Source organism: Varanus komodoensis, unplaced genomic scaffold, assembly GCF_004798865.1.
Source record: "Varanus komodoensis strain SLA01 unplaced genomic scaffold, ASM479886v1 scaffold8, whole genome shotgun sequence".
NCBI classification, from domain to species: Eukaryota; Metazoa; Chordata; class Lepidosauria; order Squamata; family Varanidae; genus Varanus; species Varanus komodoensis.
Genome location: NW_025336481.1, coordinates 32,984,159 through 33,007,948, shown reverse-complemented (window position 1 = coordinate 33,007,948; position 23,790 = coordinate 32,984,159).

Sequence of the window (23,790 nt, the reverse complement as noted above, 5' to 3'; positions counted from 1 at the left end):
AATTTCATACAGAGAAAGAAATTAGGTCACCAGAAGTAAAGCTGTCATCCTATTCTGTAAGTTGCATGTATAATATACAGAGATGTGGCTTGTTTTTTTCTATTATTTGCTGATTATTGAACATAATATCAATTCTGCATCAGACCAACAGTCCTTTCAACCCCGTAGCCTATTCCCAAGTATAGCCAGTCAGACGACAAATAGGGCTTGGAGACAAAAATCCATCCATCTGGTTTGCCCCAGCATCTGATAGTCAGAGGTGTACTCCCCAAAACATGCATGCTGCTTAATCATTGTTGACAGACTTATCTTCCATGAACTTGGCTAACCCTAAACATGTCGCAATGATTTCTGCTGGATTGGGAGAAACGGAATTCTTTTCCCTGCTTGGAAGGTACTGTGGGGTTATGCCTGCTATGTGTATTGCCCTGTATTTGTACACAATCATTATTTGTGTCATCATTTTTGGAAATCCAAAGTAGTTCCACCAATGGAAGAATTTGCATCAGCAGATCTGGTAGGTGGATGATCCTTCCCCTGCCTGAGGGGAAGGGTGCATCCACACAAATGCATATGCAAATTCTGCTCCAGAAGGTTTGTGGTGCAGTAGATCCCTGCAGCTTGCAAGAACACTTCAGACTTCTTTTTTTATTAGCAGGAGCACTGAAGGCTACCCATCTCAGAAGCCCCAGCTTCCCCTGAGTGTAACTGCAGGCCTCACAGTAGCTAGGAAAGAAATGGATTTTCTGGGTAATAATATCTTGTTCCTTGTTGTAATGTAAAAGTATTTTTAGTGGGCTTGGTTTTGAATAGGTAGGGAAGATGCATTTATTTTTACAATGGACCTGTTCCTGGTAGAGATGAAAACTCCAAGAAGGAGTTTGTGATATAGATCTGAACACAGCTGCCTATAAAGTTGGGCTCTCCTTGTCTATGGAACCAGTCATGGTCAGAACCTGCATTTCAAGATTTACCATTATGCCACTGGTGGGGGATCCTACAGAGCCAATTTGGGAAGGCTGGTATCCCATGGACAGTTCATGATCCCTAGTCCTTGTTCCTTCCAGCCACAGCTCAGGACATAGCCAGGCCATAGAGTGAGTTGCTCGAAAGGTTACCACTGAAAAACCAAGGATTGCCCATGGTGACAGTGCTTGTAGTGGTCTGTTCCAGTTCTTATTTCCCGGAAACAGAAATCAATTCTCATCTTTCACGCAGATGCAGCTAAAGTTGCAGCCCTGACTGCTGAAACAGGAACATTGATCAAGTGAAGGCAGCCAGCCTGGAAAAGAAAAGTGCCATTGATTAGGAAAGTATGCATACAAGTGAAACATTGCACCAGGCAATGTAAGTTTCTCTCTTGGAGGCTTCCCCTATGATTCCATATCCAAGGCAGAGGGAAGCTATTTTGCTGACTCCGAGGGCACTCTTCCTTTGAATACTCTATCAACTGCCATACTATCCTTTCCTGAACAAGTGCATTATGCAGAGTACCTCAAAATAATGGCTGACAGCTTGGATTTTATGCACTTCTGTCTTTGAAGGGAGTGGTAAATCACATCAGCATCATCCGACAACACTGTTATCTGTGCATTTGTAATTAGGCTTCTGTGAACATATTTCAACAAGTTAAAGCCATATAAATGGGTAACTTTGAGTAGTTTATGAGGGACCCGCTTTTATTCTTTGAGTCAAGAAGTGGGAACTTTGTAATTAGCAGCCACCACAGGGTTGTCTTCCACTCCAGTGCTTCATAATCCTCAGCGTTCAGAGCTCAGAATTAACAGCTGGGTGATGCAACAAGTGCACTGTGGATCAGAGGGAGACACACTTTTGGGGCTAGTAGTTCTGAGCACTTCTTGCTCTCAGCTTTGGCAAGTACTTTGTGAGTGTAAGAATGCCTGGGGTGGAGGTGGGAATAGGGAAGCCTCTTTCACTGCTGTGTATCCTCATTTATGTCTCGAAGTACATTACACATTTATTCTCAAACTTAAGATTTGAAAAGCTACTGATCCTAAATGTGTCTGCTCAAGAGTAAGGCCATTGGCTTCAGTGATATTTCAGTTTTAAGTATACAAAGGCAGATATTTGCCAAGGATTTTTACAGCCACGTGCGATTTTCTTTGTCCCCTTTTTGCCACTCATCCCTTTTCCTGAGAAGTATAATTATAAATCAGAAGATGGAAACCATCAAAGTATAGCTTTGAAGACACACACATGAGAATAACCTGAAGCTGTAGAAATAAAACAACTTTGTTTCCAAGTGTTGAGTTTCGGATTGTAAAATGGGCCATCAGCCCTCTGAGGCTAGTGCAAGACATAGTTTATCTTAAAACACTAAATTTGGTGTGAATTTATCCTAATAAATGCTCACATTTTATAAGCATTTTATCCCAAAATATGCATTTTGTATGAATTTAAATACTTTCCAGCTGAGACCTGTATTACCAAGTTTGCAGAAGTAAGTAATCCAAAGAATAACTGCTTTCTGATCTTTGTATTAATCCGGGAAGTGAAAATTAGGTCTGTTTGCTTAAAAAAGTATTCTAAATAAAATCCTTAAGTATTTCTCCTGTCTCGTTCCTAAAAGAGAATTTTTCCTTTTTAAAAAATATGCCTAGAAGTGATGGTTTACGCTTAACATGCTGAGATTCCTAAATGACTTGACTGGGAAAATGTCTTGTCTTCTTGAGTCATTAGAATAGTCTGTGCCTCAGTGCTGATTAATTTTGACAAAAATAATTATGGTGCAAATTACTCCTGGCATTACTTAAACAGATAAATGAGTCATCATGTAATAATTAGAGTTATAAAGTAGGAAACTTAAAAGAATTAGAAGATATTATCAAGTAGAAACCCCTCTTTGTTTAGAGATTCCTTCTTCTATAAACCTGTAATCTTCTAATAACTGCAAAGGTGACTCCTCTGTAATATCGAAGATGTAATGATGCCACATAATGGAGCTGAAACAAGACCCAATTCACACTCATTCGCAGGAAGTAAAATATTCATGCAGCAGGGCCTCCTTCAGCCTAAGGGCTGAATTCAATTTCAGAGATGCTCTCAAGGTCTGCACTCCAGTAGTGGGCAGAACCAAAGAGAAAACAGCAGGTTCAAAAATACCCTCTTAAAGATCTTATTGCTAGTAACAAAGTAGCAAGCTTTTGGGATAACCGAAAATGAAAAGGCACAGAATCCACCAAATTATTGGTGGTAGGGGCAATGGGGTAGGAACTGCTGCAGGCTGCACTGGGAGCCCAGAGAAGCCACATTCATTCCACAGGAGGAAGGTTCAGGACTCCAGGAGCATGAAGTAGAAGCAAACTTTGGGCTCATACTCTAGACCAGCGTGACAGGTGATTCCTAGGCTGAATGCCAATCATCAGTTATGGACTGTGGCCTTGAAGTTTTTGACAACCCACTAGTACAAGGTAGGAAGGAATTAAAAATAGTTTTATACAGTCGACAAGGCATCACCATGCACAACTGATGGGCCACATTCAGCTGGATGAGGCAGCTGTTGTCCAGGCCTGTTTCCTAACCTCTCCACATTGCTCAAAGAACAATGAAACAGGATCATTAGGTCCTACAAGCGAGTCTTTTTCCAGAAGGGGTGAAAAGAGTACAATCTACTCTCATTTGCATTTAGATGTACCCTAAAACCATATTAATCACTCTAGGCGCTTGTTTGAGAACAGAAACCACATCAACAGGAGTTTCATTCCTTGAGTGGAAGGGACCTTCCTCAAGAGTTCACAGAAGATCCTTCTGAATGATTTTTGTAGATCTCACTTGGTGCCACATCTCAGCTTGCCGCATTCAAGTCATGTCACCTGACTCTCTGTGTAGCATTTTCAGCATGTAGCATTTTCAGGAGAAGCTGCAGTGGGAAGAGGAGTTGCAGAAATCTGCTTTCTCCCATGTGATTGATCCAGTGTAAATCAAGATGCAGAGAGTTTAGAATTATTGAACTAGCTATTCTGAGGCCAACTATTCTTGCATGGATGTGTCTTGCAGTGGTGACTTTGAATGCTACTTCCGATAGAAAATATAAGCATTTGCTTCTTCCATCCTTGTTGTTGTTGTTCTTAGTCGTGAAGTCATGTCTGACCCATGGTGACCCCATGGACAACACTCCTCCAGGCCTTCCTGTCCTCCACCATCCCCTGGAGTTCACTTAAGCTCACACCAACTGCTTCAGTGACTCCCATCTAGCCACCTCATCCTCTGCTGCCCCCTTCTCCTTTTGCAATCTATTGTTCTAGCATTAGGCTCTTCTCCAGTGAGTTCTTCCTTCTCATTAGGTATCCAAAGTATTTGAGTTTCATCTTCAGTATCTGGCCTTCGAAAGAGCAGTCAGGGTTGATCTCCTCCCGGACTGACTGGTTTGATCGCCTTGCGGTCCAAGGGACTCACAGGAGTCTCCTCCAGCACCACAATTCAAAGGCCTCAGTCCTTTGGCACTCAGCCTTCCTTATGGTCCAGCTTTCACAGCCATACATTGCAGCTGGGAAAACAATGGCCTTGACTATACGTACTTTTGTTGGCAGCGTGATGACTCTGCTTTTTAGTATGCTGTCTAGTTTTGCCATAGCTTTCCTCCCCAGAAGCAAGCACCTTTTAATTTCTTGGCTGCAGTCCCCATCTGCAGTGATCTTGGAGCCCAGGAAAATAAAATCTGTCACTACCTCCATTTCTTCCCCATCTATTTGCCAGCAAGTGATAGAACAGAATGCCATGATCTTAGCTTTCTTAATGTTGAGTTTCAAGCCAACTTTTGTGCTCTCCTCCTTCACCCACATCAAGAGGCTCTTTAGTTCCCCTTCACTTTCTGCCATTAGAGTGGTATCATCTGCATATCTGAGGTTGTTGATATTTCTCCCAGCAATCTTAATTCCAACTGGTGATTCATCTAGCCCCACCTTTCTCATGATGTGCTCTGCATATAAGTTAAATAGGCAGGGAGACAGTATATAGCCTTCTTCAGCACCAGTGGTTGAGGCATAGACTTGGACTATTGTGATGTTGAATGGTTTGCCTTGGATTCAAACTGAAATCATTCTGTCATTTTTTGGATTGTATCCCAGTACTGCTTTTCCTACTCTTTTATTGACTATGAAGGCTACTTTCTTCTGAGGGATTCTTGCCCACAGTAGTATACCTGATGGGCATCTAAATTAAATTCACCCATTCCTGTCCATTTTAGTTCACTGATTCCTAAGATGTCGATGTTCAGTCTTGTCATCTCTTGTTTGACCACATCCAGCTTGCCTTGATTCATGGAGCTTACATTCCAGGTTCCTATGGAGTATAGATCTTTGCAGCATCGGACTCTCCTTTCGCCACCAGTTACATCTGCAACTGAGTGTCCTTTTGACTTTGACCCAGTCGCTTCATTCTTTCTGGCGCTACTAGTACTAGCCCTCCACTCTTCCCCACTAGCATATTGGACACCTTCTGACCTGAGGGGCTCATCTTCCAGCCTCATATCTTTTTACCTTTTGGTACTGTCCATGGGGTTTTCATGGCAAAGATACTGGAGTGGGTTGCCATTTCCTTCTCCAGTGGATCACGTTTTGTCAGAGCTCTCTACTATGACCTGTCCGTCTTGGGTGGCCCTGCATGGCCTGGCTCATAGCTTCATTGAGCCCCTTCGCCACAACAAGGCAGTGATCCATGAAGGAATCCATCCTTGTATAATATTGGATATTATGAATATTATTACATTCCTAACATGGATATTAGTGTAATCCATGCCATGTTTCTGGCAACTTTCATTTCTTTGCTGGGGGGGTGGGGTCAACATTGAGAAATAAAAGATGCTTTTAAAAAATGAAAGGAATTAATTCCTGAAGAAACAACTGCTCATTGATTATACTTACTTGTACTGCTTTCTTTTCATAAACGTGGATATTTTGCCTCTCAGCAAAATAAATTCCAAGCCACATCCAATGACTAGTAAGAGTTCCCTTCTGAATGTCCTCACTGCACACATCTGCCAACTGGACTGTGGACAGACTTGTTCTTCTGACTACAGAAGATGAGAAAGCCATTTAAATTGCTCTAAGGTGTGTGAGTGTGTGTGATTTTATACACCTTCATCAAAATAAAATAAAAAATAAAAAAGGCAGACAGACAGGCAGACTCAAGGCAATTTAGAATACAATTAAACATAAAAGGTTGAACACCTACAATAATCATTCACTAAAATGACCCCCCCCCCGAAAACTATTAAAACATCAATGACAGCTGTAAGCAATTGCATGGATACCTTCAACAGCCCATCATCTGCCATAAAATGTCCCAGAATACAGGAAGGTCTTCACCCAGCAGCACAGGTTGACAGTTTGGGCACCTGGCAGGTACTTTGCTTTGGCACTATGGCAAGTTCAAGTTGATGAGAGTGTATTGGCAAAATATGCTCTTTGTAATGTATCCTTCTTAGACAATGAAATGGACCACAAGCTATCAAGAATAGCCTTGTTGTGGAATGCAGATCAATGTAATGAACCACAAATAAGTGAGGGCGACCATAGGTGGAACAGAATATTGCAATAATGAACATTATAGCCCCACAACTTACTTTTAATCATCATCATCATCTTCGGCAATCCCAAAATAAATCATTCATCAGTTTACCATGATGTATGCTTGAGTTAGAATTCTGCTGAGGCTATTGTGTATATCAGTTCTGGCCAGGAATTACTGGCCAAATGGGATGGCATAACTTAGTGTCCTGTAATAGCAGGGGTTGGAGCCAATGGCCTTCTGACCCCTTCCAACTCTACTGTTCTATGATTCTATGGAGTTGCAGTCCAACATATGTTAAGGGCACCAGGTTGGACAGAACTATTATATATGATACTGTCTGGTTTTCATTGTTAAATCTGATTTTACCCACTTTGGGAAGGTTTATCAAAAAAGGCAGCTTATAATTTTTTAAATGAATGAATACACGTATCATCAATCATGATGCAACCAATGTTAGGCCCTTCGGGATGTCTATCATTTATGGGATTTATAAAAACTGCTTTGCTTTGCAGCATCCTAAAGACTAACCAATTTATTTATTCTGACATACATTTTTATAGATTCTGTCTGCTTCATGAGTCTGATGAAGTGGACACTGTCCATGAAAGCTTAGGCCAAAATAAATGTGTAACACAAGACTCTGTTATTTGCGCTGCTACAGACTAATGCAGGTACCTCTTTTGAAAGTGATTTATAAACGCACCAAAAAGCCAAACCAAGAGAACAGACTGTTTACATGTATCTTGACTAGTACAGGAGCAACTGGAGGAGCACCAATGACAACACTGGGAAACATTTGTCTAAAGAGTGTCCAAATCACAAAATCTGCCAAGTGTTCTGGTTTTAGGCTTCCCTGGATTAAATTTCAAGTGATTTGCTCACATCCAGTTCCCAGCTCTGATTTGATTTTGTTTTATATTTCTATGTAGCCCAATAGTTAAACTTCTCTGAACAGTTCACAAAGCAAAATGTAAAACCATAATATCCAATAGCATAAAAAACAGAATGCAGAAACATTAAAGGGGTTTAAAACAAAATGCAACTAGAATAAAAATCCAAAATAAAAGCTAACAGCAGCACAAGGATTTTAAATCAGAGTAACAAAGTATATTTGTTAGAAGCAAATATAAAAACAAAACTGAAAGACATAAAAGACTAGGGAAATTAAAAAAAAAAATCTTTGGCTGGAGAAAAAAAGACCACATTGTAGGCTCGGGCAAGCCTTTCATGGGAGTGCTTCTACAACCAGTCTGCCATCCCTGTACAGGTCCTACGCTGGTGACCATCCATTTCATCTGATTTGATGATGGGACCCAGAGAAGGGCTCTGAAGATAACCTGAATGTCTAGTTACTCATATATAGGAAGAGACAGTCCTTCAGGTGACCTGGCCCCAAGCCATTCAAAGCTTTAAGAGCAGCACTTTACATTGGGCCTGGAAACAGACTGGGATCCAGAGGAGATGACAAAGTACTGCCATGGTATTATCAACATCCAGTTCTCACTGGCCTCTTTTGGATAAGCGAACATTTCTGCTTTGAAAGGCAGCCCCACATAGGACACATTGCAATGATCCAAACGTGAGATTGCAACATGGTGTGTAAATGCAGTGAAGCTACCTTGAGCCACATGCAGCCATAACTGAACACTTTTAGAGTGCATTATCTAAAAATGAACTGAATGAAATTTTAAAAACCCTGCATACTAATAGCAACAGAAAAGATGCTACACTGCCAAATGCTCTTCTGTGCTTCACACAACTCTCTGTCCCTGGTGACCTTCCCATCTCAATTGCCTTTCAATTAACATAACGTTTTCTCTTCAGCTGTGTCCAGCTTTCTTTTAGCTGTGGTATGTCTTCTCTTTCTTCATAGTGTAGACATATCAGCAATGCAGTTGAATGCATTGGTGATGCAAGGAAATGTTTTCCCAAACAGTTAAGATATGATTAGCCTATTTTTGTTGGAATGCATTTATAACTCTTTGGTCTTTTGACTACCCTGCCAGAAAGATTCCTTCCCACCCTGACTTTCATTTTAAAGTCTGTCACTTTGGGGGGAAATGATAATAAAAAATAAATACACTCACTGCTATTTGTTGACTTAAGAACAAGTATTTTCAGCACAGTGCACTATTCTTTTGAGCAGTGCTTAATACAAGACATTCTGCTTTCAGTTAACTACTTGCAGGTCAATAAAGTCTTGTTTTTCATTTGTTCTTTAGCAGGATGAGAAGCCTGATCTAGCAAAGGTCTGGTAGGTCACCATTTCCTCAATTCTGCTGTACCAGCAAATTGTGTATATATAACTGTGGATAAGGAGCTTTTACACACTGTATGGGCTTCAATAAAATTAAGTTGCACCTCTATGTGGGTTGTTGAAAGTTAAATTTGAAGCGAGACTTAGGAGGGGCTCATTTTGGGGTGAAATATTTGAGGAATGTTGAAGCTGATGCGTCTTTTGAATAAACAAGCAGGGGTTTCAGGAAATAGCCCCATTTATTTCATTTTTATTTTCAGATCACTAACATAAGTGTGCCGAGGTAGACATGCCAATCAGCTACAGTCACTCTCTGACAACTCCCGTACAAATCAGGAAAGCATTTGACTTAGTATCTAGACCCATCTCAGTTGAGATTCAGGCCAGGTTGAAGCATAGAAACAATCTTGATGATCCTGTATGATGACCTATATCTGGAAAGAGACAAGGGAATTGACATCCTGTCTTGTGATGCTCCTGGATCTCTCAGAGGCTTTTGATACCACTTCCCATGTTAGCTTTCTGGGGCAACTGTCTGAGCTGGTGGTGGGAGAAAGAATACTGCACTGTGAGGGCTCTGCTTCCCCTTGGATGACCAGCCTCATGCATTCTCCAGCGTGGGATTCTCCCAGGGTTGGTTTTGCCCCCATGCTCTGAAACATCTGCATGAACCTGCTGAAGAGAATCATCCAGAGTTTCTGAGTGTGCTGTCATCAGAATGCAGCTTTTATGTCTCCTTTTCATCTCTATCAGGCCAGCCCGCAGATATGCTACCCAGAACAGATTGGATAAGGGTTGAGTTTAGGCTTAATCCTAACCCTAGGGTCAATCTTAACCAGTTGAGACTCAATCCAGACAAGACTAAGATGCTGTTAGTAGGTGTTTCTTCTGACCAGATGGAGGATGCTCATCCTGCTCTGGATGGGGTTGTACATCACCTTAAAGGAGCAGGTTCATAGCCTGGGCATTACTTTTAAATTGCCTTTGTCACCTGAGTCTCAGGTGACCTCACTGGCACAGATGGCTTTCTACAAGGTTCAGCAAAGGGCCCAGTGGCATCCTATCTGGACAGGGATAGCTGGTTCCAGTAGTTTATACTCAGGCAATCTCCAGGTTACACTACTGTGATGCACTGTATGTAGACCTGCCCTTGAAGACCATTCAGAAATTGCAGCTTGTGCAAAATGCAGCAGCCAGATTGATAACGAAAAACAGAGGCACCAAACGTTTGGCTCATGCTTTGGCCTACTTGCACTGGCTGTCTGTAGCTTTCAAGTCCAGCATTAGGTGATGCTGTTAACCTATAAATCCCTACATGGTTTGGAACCATAATATCTGATAATATAGAATGTCTCCCACCCTGAATCTACCTGGACATCTCAAGCCTTCCTCCAAGTGCCACTTTGAGGATAGCCCAGAGAGTGGCCTTCTCCATGCTGCCCCCTGATTGTGAAATCCTTTCTCCACTGAGGCCCACCTGGCACCTGCTCTTTTATCTGTTCAGCAGCAACTTTAGACAGTCCTCCTGTGAGGCATTCAATAGCATCTAATGGCATATGGGAAACACCCATGGCAGCCTAGGTGCTATTCATTATAATCATAATAATACATAATTTTATAATTATTAATGCATTAGTAAGAATAATTTTAAGCATGACTTGAAAGTATGTGATAGGATTACATATTTTTCCTGGCCGTTCTAGGACAGGCTTTTCCATAAATAAGATTCCTTGGCCCTTCTCTTGGGGTTTCACCACATTCCTCGATTACAGCATGACAACTTTCTCTTTTAGTATTTATTTGTTTATTTATTTATCAAATTTCTATCCTGCCACCTTTAGCCAAAATGGCTTTTTGAGCAGGATTTATTCTATGTTTTAACTCATTCTTCTTCTCCTAAAGCCATAAATATTCTGAAACGATTACCTAATCATTATCACATCTCTGTTTGAACTCTACATTTCCCTCAGCATCTGCTTCCTGAAATGCTGGAACCATAGTCTCTTCAGCACAATCTCGACAGAGTTATTAGCAAGTTTTGGGCCCAGCTTGCACAGCACTGCTCCTTTCCACTGATTTCCATTTTTTTTTTCCTTACAATCTAACTTACAAACAATGGGAGCCCAGCTTCTGTAATGATAGACTTGCTCATGGGTCCTCAGAAATATTTGATTCAATATGGCCTGGAGATGGGCAAGTTTGCGAGAATTACTGTGTAATGAAACTCATTGTCACTGAAAATGTGAGACTATTTGCTACACTCATTATTCTCTAATTCAGGTCAAGGAACTATAGACCAATTCTCAGAATGATCACCTAGATTAGCTTCAACATTATTAACGAACCACATTCCTCCTATCTGCTCTGTAGAATAATCACTATACTGCCACCATCCATCTCAACTGGACCAATGTTAACTAACACATTAATTTGTATTGGAGACATAAGCCCAATGCAGGTGCTTGCTGCAATATGAGTAGGGCTTATCAGGGGAAAGGGGTGATGTTGATGCACATGCATCATTTGTCCCATGCTCCCAGGTGCTTTATTTTTATTTTTTTATTTTGTTTTTTGATTTATATCCTGCCTTTTTCCTCAAAGGGCTCAAGGCAGCTTACATCTTCTCCTCCATCTTATCCCCACAACAACAACCCTGTGAGGTAGGTTGGGCTGAGAGTCTGTGACTGGGCCAAAGTCACCCAGTTGGCTCCATGGCTGAGCGGGGACTAGAACCCAGATCGTCCGAGTCCCAGTCTCATGCTCTTAACCACTACACCACACTGGCTCTCCTTTAGAGATCTTTGTGTGCTTAGCACAAAAATCTGAATGGGGACTGTAAACACATTTGGCTGATTGGGCTTACAGATCCACCTGCAACCTGAGAAGGCAGGGGCCATGAATGTAGGGGATTTCTAACTTTGCTAACAAACTCCTTTCAAGTATTTGCATGAAGTATGGAAAGATCTCTAAAGCATCCAGCACTTAGGGATTTTGGATGCTTCTATATATGACTACCTCAAATTAGACCTATTTGTTTTGCAGGCTAATACCAGTGCAAACCTAACAGAAAATTCATTTTTATGAAACACCAAACATGCTTTTTGTCTCCTTGTTATAAAAGCTGCCTATAAAGCAAATGCTCAAGCTCTAAAAATTTTGGAGAACTGATTTATGCAATAGTAAAAGTTATATCATCCCTGTTCCTGCATCTAGAGCAATAAACTTAAGAATTTATCATGTCCAGCTAAACAGATGGGTTAGCAAATTTGCTACTGGTAGTCACCTCTGGCTGCAACCTCCTTTTGTAGATGGGTGCAGGATGATGGGAAAATATAGCTTCTCTCATTCTCTGTTCTTATAAGGTTCAACAAAATAATAGCATAGGTTTAATGTGCTTCTATTAAATAATCAGATATTGCAGGACTATTCAGTGATTGAAAATTACACTACTACAAAATTAAAGGGTTTCAGGAGTGCACCTTGAGCCTCCATCCCCCAAGTCCAGAAAGGTTTTCACCATCGTACACCCCAAAATTCTGTTACCTATAAAAATGGCAACATCTGAGTTATAATGTGAAGGTTAACAAATCTACCTGTGAAGGTCTACAGTTGTGCAAAATTTCAAATGCACTTTTCTTTCTCAGCAAAGATGCCCCACATCATCTTAGTCCTGTATTGCCTTATGAAGCATCTTGTCTTACTGCCAGTACAGGATTCCCTTTCACTATTAAACCATCATGCCAGTTACTGATGTAAGTAATAAACCGGAATGAAACAACTCATAGGAGGATTCCTATAGCAAAAGTCAGAGACAGCTACTTCATACAGAACCCAGAAAATTGGGGATATCTTTTTTGATCTAAAGCACTCCATTCTCCCCATGTGGATGTGGGCCTAGAAAACCAGGGAAGAGTGTGGCTGCATGAGTGATAAGTTGTAAGCAAACACAGTTCTTGACATCACGCAATATAATCACTGAGCATAGGACATCACAATTAAGGTATCAGTCCTAGCTTGTGATTATCTGGCTCTGTGGAGTTTGAGTCAACAGAAGACAGCTTTTTGATAGGTAAATATATATTAAGGAATGTTGCAGAGATGCATCAAGTGAATAATTTACCATTCCTGAATTTCTACCTGTACTTTTTAGTTTTGCTTTTGTTTTGAGGAGAAAGGTCTTTTCAACATAATGTGATTCTAAAGTCAGGCTAGATTGACATTATGAATAGTAATCTGAACACCCTTCTATGGCTCAAACCCAGTGCAGCTCAACTGCTTCAAAAGGCATTTTAGGGTTGCATGAAGTATTGAGAAACTGGTGCACAGGAGAACACATGGAACTAGTTCAGACATAAAGCAGTAGCCTATGCAAATGCCCCGAGTCTCCTGCATAATCATGATCTGAGTGAGTAAGTAATGAGTGAAGCAATGGATGGACCACTGGTCTGATTCAGCTTGGCTCTTCTTATGTTCTTGTAGAGTCAATTGTGGAGTTGTTTCCATGTCCTTTCTCAAGGAGTAGACACATGAGGCCTTCTAATTGTTTCTGGGCTGCAGTTCTGATCATCGTAAACAGTTAACTAAGCCGGCTGGCAGATGGAAATTTCAGTGCAGTGATGTCTGAAGGTCCACCTTTGTGACAGCAGTGCCATGAAGAGATGGTGGGTTGCAGACACCGAACTGCGTGCCCTTAAGGTTCAAGTGCTATTTCTTCCATGTCATCTTGGGTGATTATTAGCTCCAGGAGAAACTGGCACCCTGGCTGCCCTTCCATCATATCTGCATTCACTGCAGTTGTGAGAATTCATTTTCACAATGGCTATCCCAGGAAGACTGTTCATTCAGCACACAGTCTTCTCCACTTTTCAAAGAAGCTCACACCGGGCCCTTAAAAGTTCATTCCAATGCTGGTTGCACATGATGCTGCTGCCCTGACACTGAACTGAAAAGCGTGTCATCCAAGTCTAGGCTATGGCTGCTCACGTACCCTGACACACTAGGCTAATGTCATCATTTACAGCTTTTGGAACACAACATTCTAACACCTGATTGCAGAAGAAGCAAGTCTTAGAGATCAGCTGCTATGTCGTTTACTACATGTTCTATTCTCTGCACAAGTATAGAGTCCCAGCATCACATGTGCTGCTACAGATATCCCAGACAGTCTGGCTGGCAACGCACTTTTTTCACTTTCTTCTTGCCAGCAGCCTGTCAATATTTAATACCATCTCTCACATCTGCATAATGTCACCCGGATTACCGCTAAACTGATTCCAATTAAAATGTATGGATTGTTGTTGTTACAGTAAGCGTGTCAATTGTACTGGTGTCCAAATAAGATTGGAGTCTCTTTGTCTGGCCTAAACATGAATTTAGCTTTATGACAGTGATGGCTTCCATATGACAAAGGGAAAGTCTGAAAAGGAAGGGTGAAGGGAATAATTAACTGAATGATGCCATGGTGTTTTTCTAGCACCACTGGAGGAAAGTAATCTTCTTAAGGCCCAGTTCTACCTCTCCTGCTTTGATGCACAGAAGCCTCCAAACATGGAGGTTTACATGTATCCTATGCCCCAAACAAGGCATTATGGGGGTGATCTCCATTGCCTCTGTGACCAGCAACCTGATATTTATCTGAATGGCAGTTTTTGCACTCTAGCTATAGAAGTAGTGATGGAATTGATGGAGAAGAGTGCACTGATAGGAATGTGAAGAGGTCTTTCACCTTCAGAGTTCACAAGCCTCCCTTTTTCCCTTGCAAGATGCATTTGCAACCTCTTGGGAAGCAGCCCTCTTGGTTCTGTCCACACCAGGGTGGCAGGGAGGGGGCTCATCCTTCAGAGCTACAGCTCTCACAGCTTGGACTCTTAATCTTAACCCCCCCCACACACACACACACACACACTGCCCAGGCAATGTCAGGGAGCCATAGGATTGCACCTTTAGAAACGTTTCAAACAAAAACAAGACGATCTTAACAAGTAAGCCTGTGATCCTGTACAACCTCACCTAGCTTACTTAGCAAATATTACCTATGTGCGCATGCAAAATCTGTTGGGATAGGCTTCGAGTTAGCAACAGCATGGACACATTAAGCAACCCCATGCTTAATATGGAATATCAAGCATTCTATACCTCTGAACAAAACTTCTCACCTCACAAGCTTTCCTGATCCTGGGACTAGCATGCACGCACTCAGCAAAATGTGCATAGAAATCCCTACACCAGAAACCAAACCAAGTCATCCTGGGGACAATCTGGTCCAATATGGTCCTTTCAGGCTTCCCAGAAGGCCATATCCCTTGCTCCCTTGCTCCTGGACCAAACACAAGTAGTTTAGCAGTTTCCTGGATATTTTTCCCCAATTCTGAAAGGCTGATATGCAACTTTTAAGGTAATAAGAGGGTTATATAAGAAAATGTACTGGTATTCCTGGTATTTGGGGCCCTCGCTCTTTTGTTACTGGCACTATCCCTTTTGCCTTTGGCTGCACCCATGTGGAATGTGGCCCCTAAGCACTTCTCCCAAAGGGAATCTCGCTGAAAGACATTGCACGACCCTGCCCCATATGCTCTTGCAATAGGGCCTGGGGCACTGGCAAGCTCATAAGCATTTCATAACTCAGAAATAATAACTGCCAGCTTCTTCTAAACAATAAATTCCCCCTAAGTTTCAAAAGAAAATATATGCACTTTGGTGTATGAATTTGTCACCACACCACCTGATATATAACTGCTTGGAACTACCTATGCACTCCACCATTTCCTTCATTTTAGCATGTGAAACAACAACAAAAATCTAATTCTTAACTAATCAGTGCTTTTCACTAAACCTTTGTCTAAGTCTTTCATTACTTTTCCAGAAACAGAAATTTGGCAAATGCAGTGATAGAGAGACAAAGGTGTGTACTTGATTGCATTTTGCTTAGCAAATGTCTGAGTTGAGAGAAAACAGTGAGCTGAAAAGGACAAAGTGGAAAAGACAGTGATCAGTGCTTAGCTATATTGAATCAAACTTCATATGAGAGGGTATAGAGCTGATAGTTCATTGGCTTCTGCATTCTCTGAGATTAGGCAGCAACCATTTGGGCATGAGGCAAAGATTATCAGGCAGACTTTTTGACAGCAAGAATTTCAGGAAGGCACATCTGAAGTTGAGAGAAATGATGCACTGAGCCAGAGTGCAAAGATTTCTGGGATAACCACCAATCTATCTTCCTCTAATATCCATGACATCATAATCACTCAGTCCTCAAATACGGTCCCTTTCTTAGGCAATCTCAGCACTCTGTCAAAGCAGGACTGTGAACATAAAAATTAGTGGCTTTTGGATATGGCAATTTGGTGCAGACCACGGTCAATTCATATTGTTATATTACATCTTTTTACTCTTTTTACTTTTTACTATATTACTCCCATCACCTCCAGCCTAGTTGAAGTTAATTGGTACAGCAGCTTTGCTCTTGATAAGTCTCTGTGCCCTGGATAATTCCCAGTACTGTGATTCCTTTATTAGGGATCCACCTTGCTTGCTCCAGTACCTGCCTGCTTTTGTTCTGTGGTGATATTCAGAGAGAGAAGAACCCCCCTGGATGCGCAACTGGTCTCATAATGGCAGATGAAATAGCAAACCTGGCTCTCAGCTATGCTGCCCGAAGAGCCTTAAAGGCTTATGGGATAGAATGCTCCATCACTGAAATTTTCCACTTATACATGAAGAACTAGCACATCTGGAAGAAGGTGAGGTGAGGAGGAGGAGGAGGAGGAGGAAGAGAAAACAACCCTCCACTTAGCATCTAATTTCCTATACACAGGATTTTTATTATGTGTTGTGTTGTTGTGTTATTTTTTATATGGAAGAACATGCCAGTGTGTATCTCTGTCTGCAATCTAAAGTGTCACTAAATTAGAGTGCATTTTAATTTATTCATTTTTAGATTTATATCCCACCACTTTTCCCTGCAAGGGGCCCAAAGAAGCTTGCATAATCTTCCGCCTCTCTGTTTTATCCTCTCAACAACCCTGTGAGCTGAGCTAACCACTTCATCTATGACTTTTAACAAACTGAAATCGGTGAGGCTAAAGTTATCCCAGTCTTGCTTCTATACACCTGCCTGAGTGCCACAGATGTCAAGAATGTCATCCACAGAAGCAAGTGGGCTGTTGAAAGAAACCTGAGCACCCCTATTCTTCTTCTTTGAAAGCCTCCTTTAATTTTAGGTTGGGTGTCAAGGATGATGCTTCACCTCCCACTTCAACATGGAAACCAAGCAGGCTGCCTGAAGTATAATGGAGCACTGTGTCCTTCCTGTAGCAGTCCACAAATTTCGATGCATTCAGAAGCCAAAGCCCCTTCCTGGCACCCAACACAAACAACTGATGGCAAGGGTTGCTACTTCCCTTTGCTGCCAGCCTGCTGCTTTCTGTGCTGTATGCACAGGAAGCAGAGCTCTGGCCAGGACAGAAATGCAACAGGCTAGTGGGAGAGAAAAGAATTGCTGCAGATGCAAGCTGTCAGCTGTTGCTGACTTAAGGGCCCAGGCAGGACATTTTCTGTGCCTGCTCATTCAGCTCACTGGGCCTCTACCCAGCAAGCATTTTTAGCAAGTGATCCCATGGTCTCAAAACATCCTCTAAAGCAGAACAGGATAATGCTGATCCTCAGGTCAGAGGCAGAGCTTAGAAATCAGAGCAGAGAATCAGTGTTCTGATCTCCCATCCCCTTCCATGCAACTGACACAGGAAGAACTGCAGTGATTACATTGGAAAAGCAACTTCAGAGATTGGTAAACCATGCCTTCCATGAGAGGGAAGGGAGAAAACTGCAGAGGTCAGGGCAGAATGTATCTTAATGGCACTTCCCCCTCCAAAGCACCTTCTTTTTTTCATTTTTCTTTTTCTTACTTATGGGGCTTAGCAAAGGATGGGCAGTCTGCTGTCTGATGGGTAGACAGGTGACTGTTATTTTAAGGTGTCCTCTATCTGAAAAGCTGCCAGAGGACAAACTGCTATTTCAAGTACAAAGTAGGCAATTCGCTTTGGGATGCTCATTTCTGAGGATGAAATCTTGGCTAATTTTAGCTGGACTGGGACTGCTCTACAACTGGTTGGACCAGTGAGCAACCTAGGAGTGTGCCTAGAAGAAACCGATTAATGCAGTGCCTAATTATGAAATAAATGTGTCAATGTGGATGAATACTAAACTATAAAATGCAAAACATCTGAAAACTTCAGTGAACAAACTTTTGAAACTCTGAAGAATATAGGTATAAAAGTTGGATTGCTCTGAGTTAGATTAATTTGAAATTTGCTGTGAATGAACATCATTGAGAAGAACTGACAGTTCGTTATATTGAAAAACACACAGCTATTACTACACCCTTGATTGTGCAACTCTATGAGGAAACAACTCACTTATTTGTTTTAATGAAATGTAAGACATAATTGTTTGGTGAAACATGGGAATTCATCTGTAGTTGACTGATGCTATAATTTATAGCTGAGCCATAATAATATTATGGGGAGAAAATAATGGAAAAGAGATTTCCTTATCAAATATGTTCACTCATCATAATGAAATTGACTCTGAAACATTTAGAAAAGCATGTGCCTTCTCACATTCAGAAACAGTAGCTGCATCCAGATATTGCGGTAAATCACAGCTTATCAAATAGATAGGCACCCTAATGCTCCACAGATGTTTTGGGTCACAACTCCAGTAAATCCCTGACATTGGCCACATTGTCTGGGGCTAATGGGAGTTGTACTCCCAAACATCTGAAGGGTGCCAGGTTGTCTATTTCTGGTTTATCATGATCAAAAATGACCCTTACCTCCCACAGGCTTAAATGCTTCCCCTCCTCTCCTCTAGTTCAGCCATGAAGAAAAACTTGGATGCTTTGGCTTCCACTTTTGCTTGTCATATCATCTGATTCCAACAAACTTTGGTTAGCTATGGTTTAAGTTTAAACAAACCAAACTCTGATCAGGATTTATGATGCTAGCTTGTTTCAACAAATCATAGTGAATGTCAGGTGCAAATTTTTCTTCCTTTGCACATTCAGGGCAACAGACTATTTCTTTGCAAAAGGCTCTTTATTCACCAAACTATGGCCAATAAATGCAATCAACACAGAATGTATGTCTGAGCATGCACAGAGTGATTCATTGAACCTAATCTAAGCAACTACTTCTGGAAATCTTCCTTTTAAGTATGTCTGGTCCCAATGCATTCTAAAGGGCCTGTTTGGAAGAAAGCCCACCTCTTGTCTAGCCCCTCTCAGGCTGTTCCTGAGGTTTTCCAGATGCAGGAATACTGTCTGAGATGGTTCAACCCTTGGAATAGCATGGGATCAGGCACAAGCAGCTCATATTCAAACAGGAGGCACAGCATGGGGCATCCCTTAAAAGTGACATGTTGACCTGATTAACCAGCTGTGCTGATTTATGACCAGCTATAAATTAGCCCAACTAGAGCCTACTTACTACTTAAAACAACAGCATTTTAATTCTGTGCTTCATCTTGTTCTACCTGACCTGCAGGTTCCAAAACTTTCAGATATTCAGCTGAGCTACTCTTCTGGACACTGACTGACTCAGATGCTGGTATGATGGACCATGTGGACTGACCTCTGAACTGGAGTGGTTTCCCTCTTTGTTCTTCCTGAATATATTTCTGCCTTCATCAGAGTATTTGCTGACTCTGGAACAGAATAATATCAGCTTTTCCTAACCTGTGTCTGGATTACCACTCCCAGAATGCCTCACCATTGGAAATTGAAATCCAAAATGTCTGAAGGGCACCAGGTTGGAGAAGGCTCTTATGTACTTTCATGGCATGCAATAGGTCACAAGTCATCTCAAAATGTTACATTCGGTACAAAATCATAGCACTGTGTCTCTTAAAGCTGCCAGACACTAAAGGCAGCAATGCTTACATATGGAGGGCCAGAACTTAAGTGCAGACAAGGCCAAAAGTGTCAGACACATGTGCTGCTCTGCTTATATAGGGAACTGATATAACCAAGTATTGACCTTTCTGTATCCTCCAGCTTCCTCCTATCAGGAAGCAAGATGGGACATGACCAACCCTGCTGGAACATGGGCAAGGAGGGAAAATTCATCACGTTATGACTGCAAATGGGAGAGAATTATATTTTAATGCAGAGTTGCTAAATGTTGCGCTTTCTGGACACCATGCAAAACACAAGTTATCTTTTAGAAATCATGCATCTCTGAATGTTGCTATGAGTTCAGATAAACCCATCCTGAATTATGATCTGGGGAAAGGGAAACAGTGTCTAAGGAGAAGCAGCAGCATGGAAGGGGAGATGTGGATGAGGAGCTGGAAAAGAGAGCTTAGAGTGGGAAGTCAAGAGTATTTGGAGAAGGGAAGTCCACATAGAAGAGTCAAGATCAAAGGACTTGACCAAAGTCAAGAATTCAGCCAAAGGACAAGGGAAGTCAGCAAGAAAACTGTGACTGGAAAATCTCCTCCCATCTCTTCTTTATCACCTAGGTAACAGGCAAGGCTGCTATGAAGGGCTTGGCAACCCCTTTTCCATTTTTTGTCCTACCTTATTGGATGCTTGTAAATCAAGAGAAGTGCTATCAAATGTTTAAATAAAGACTTTAGTTGGTAGAGCTGGCTGCTTGCCTTCCAACTGATCTGTGGGAAGTTCCAAGGAGGTGCAAGGATGGGTTTGGTGCCCTGCCCAAGGAAACAATGACTTCCAGCAACCCTTGATATAAACTTGTGCAGTTATATCAAACCATCTCAAATCCTTAACTTTATCACTTCTGCCACTGTGCTCCCAAGACTCATTTACAAACACATGGCAATTGATAACAGCTTCTGTGGTGATTTTTACAGTAAAATTAAGCAACATTTCTCCAGGGGCAACTATATGAAGAAATGCCACCAGAAAATAAAAGTCATTCATTATCAGTTATTACCATACCAGCATAGTTTTTAGGAGTTTATTAATAAGTAAAATAGCAAGGAAAACAACAAGAAATAGGAGGCAGAGAAAACAATTTTGTGTTTGAAACTGTAGATTCACAATAAAAAATCCACCTGGGAAAGTATGATCCTTCATGAACTACTGGAACTATGTTCACCTTCAGATCAATACCAAACTACAATACAATTTAGATTACTAGAGTAGCAGACTTGGGAAGACTAAGGACAAGAACATTTATTCTATTTTTTTAAAGGAGCATACAATTAATCTTGTGGCTTTAAATGGAATTTTCAACATAAAGGACACAAAGGGGAGTGTGGTGAAGTGTGCTTAGTATTATGCTTGACTCATACAATAAAAGTGATCCAGGAAGAAGCAGAAGGTATGAAACAGACATCCAAATGCATGGCGAGGAGGAGGGCGGGGGGAGAGAAGGAGGAGGAAAAAGAGAACTTCAGTTGTAACTCAAAAGTTTCTGCACGATTATGTTAAAGAATACATTGATGAAATTATTTTTCTTTAAAAAATAAACCTAATGATTCTTCTCAAAAACCTGAAATCTGTTTTTCCTAAAATTGCCTTAACATAGACTTTAGCATCCATTTTTCTTCCTTCCGTTCCCTTCCGTTCCCTTCCGTTCCCTTCCCTTCCCTTCCCTTCCCTTCCCTTCCCTTCCCTTCCCTTATTGCAATCTTGTTATCTAGTTGCAAAAAAGAGGTCAGGCAAATCCTGACAAAAAGGTTGGGCCTGCGAATGAAGAGATGCTAAAACAAACTATTTTTCCTGTTTTTATGAAATCAGATATGCAGCTTGCCAAAATATGTTGATATCCCAGTATTCATGAGTTGATCTACATAATTGTTAATTGTCCTTTAAGCTATTCCTTGAAATATATTCTGCAAATACCACCAGAGAGCTTACTGAGAAATTAGGTTTGATTAGCTGAATGCCATATCTTCAGACTTAAATCCCATTTAGGGCACAAGCCTATAAATCTGTACACAGATGTATGGCACTTTCAGTTCAATAGAACTTACTGCCCCATAACTGGAAGGAGATGAGTGCATTCTCATAAATATTTATTAATTGGGTTTAATAGATCTGCTCAGGAATATTTGCACTGATGTTCAGATTGAATCTTATTAGAGCCGCAATTGTCCAATTAATTGGTTAGATTAAGTGATTAATGGCAGAGTCCTATGCAAGTTTAGACAGAAAAGCTCTGACCCTCATCACCCTCCATTAACCACACTGGCTGTGGAATGCTGGGAGTTGTGGGGCTTTTTTCCATCTGAGCTTGCAGAGGCCTGCATCTTAAGTTGTTATCTAAAAGTGCCGGTGAATTGCCACCTGTTCAATAGCCCCATTCACAGGCTGGTAATCCATAGGCTTATTTCTTGCCCTGTCTGAGTTGTGAGAGCCCCACAGCTGTGTAACTGACCACTGAGATGGCTCTTCCTCATTTCCACCCTTATTCTAAAAATTGTTTATGTTTCAGCAGCAACTTCTTCGTTATGCCACGCTTTTTAAAGCCACTGCATCGTGCCAGGAGAGAAGACCAGGTATGGACCCTGTCCTATTTGCCATTCCTCAGATCTCTCACTTGAGCATGCTGTGGGCTTAAAGCAGAGGTGGGAATAATTTCGTGCCCAGCCCCACCTTCCTTCAGAAGCAATCTGCTAGGGGAATACTGATGGCTGCATGCTGGTGACTGGGGCTGAAGCCGGTGGTGCATGGGTCCCAAAGACCCTTCTCTCCCCCTCTCTCCCTCTGCCACCTGCTCGACTCACTCTCCCCCTCTCCTTTTTGCCCAGAGGACTGCCTGGGGATGGACAAAATGACCTTTTCAGAGGTCAGGGGACTGCTTGCATGCACAGGGCTTTTGAAATCAGGCCAAAGGCCATGGGTGGCCGACCCAGTGTGAAGAGTGTTTACTTGGTTATGTGTGTTCATTTTTTTAAAAAGCTACCCCTGCCAGAAACTGTATTTCTGGAAAGGCAGAGAGGAAAGGAAGAAACTGAATGGGAAGGGATCCTCCCTCACCAAAACCGTTTGCCACACTTGAGCCCCACTCCGTAAAACTCTATTCCCTTGTTTCAGGGACTGAGATGATGCTGCCAAATGGGAAGAGGCCTGCAATGGAGAAATCCAGGCCAGCCCTGCCTGGTGATAATGAATGGTTACAAGACATTGGAGGAGGCAAGTGCCATTTTAGAAGAGAAGAGGCATCCCTGTCCCTCTGGCCTAATACGTGAAAGAATGACCCTCCGAGGATGAAGTCAGCTGTGAAATATATTTCTATTTTTTCCTGTTAGAATCATGGTATTATTCTTAGCTAGACCCCAGAAGGAACATTTATTAATTGCCACCTCATACCATTGCACTGGTCCACTTTCATCAGGACAGTTCTTGTTTGGTATGGAACAGAGCAGGGCCTGAAACTTTTCAAGGTTGGCTTAGAGGACTGTGTAAGGGGAGGTGCTGTCTGATAAACCTAGAGCAACTAGAGCTTGCCAGGGAAAGACTGGGCTCTTCAACGGCACCTTAAACCAAGCACCTTGGCTGCCGATGCTCCTGGAACAGAATCAACAGAATTTAGGGACACACTACAACATTCTGCAGCAAAGAACACTTCCAAGCTACATATCTTCAGGGGCAGCTGCATGAAGCATGCATTATGACAGTCAAGCTGGAAGTTATGAAAGCAAGGATTAGCATTGGTAAGGTCCTCTCTATCCAGGAAGGGTAAAGCCTGTGCAATATACTGAGCTTGTGGAAAGCTCTTTTTACTACTGCAGCAATCTTCTTTTTACAAAGCAAGTCTGCATGAATAATGACTCCCAGACTGGTCTTGCTGCACTTCAGATTTCCCTCTCCAAGTCCATTCTAGGATTCACCTTCAGTCTGTTAACACAGTTGATTCAGATCCGTGGTAGACACTGTCCGTGTTTAGTAAGTGAAATACAGAGCTGGATGTCAATGGTGGATAATGTTTCATGGTACATGCATGTGAGTATTAAACAAGCTCATTAAATCATGA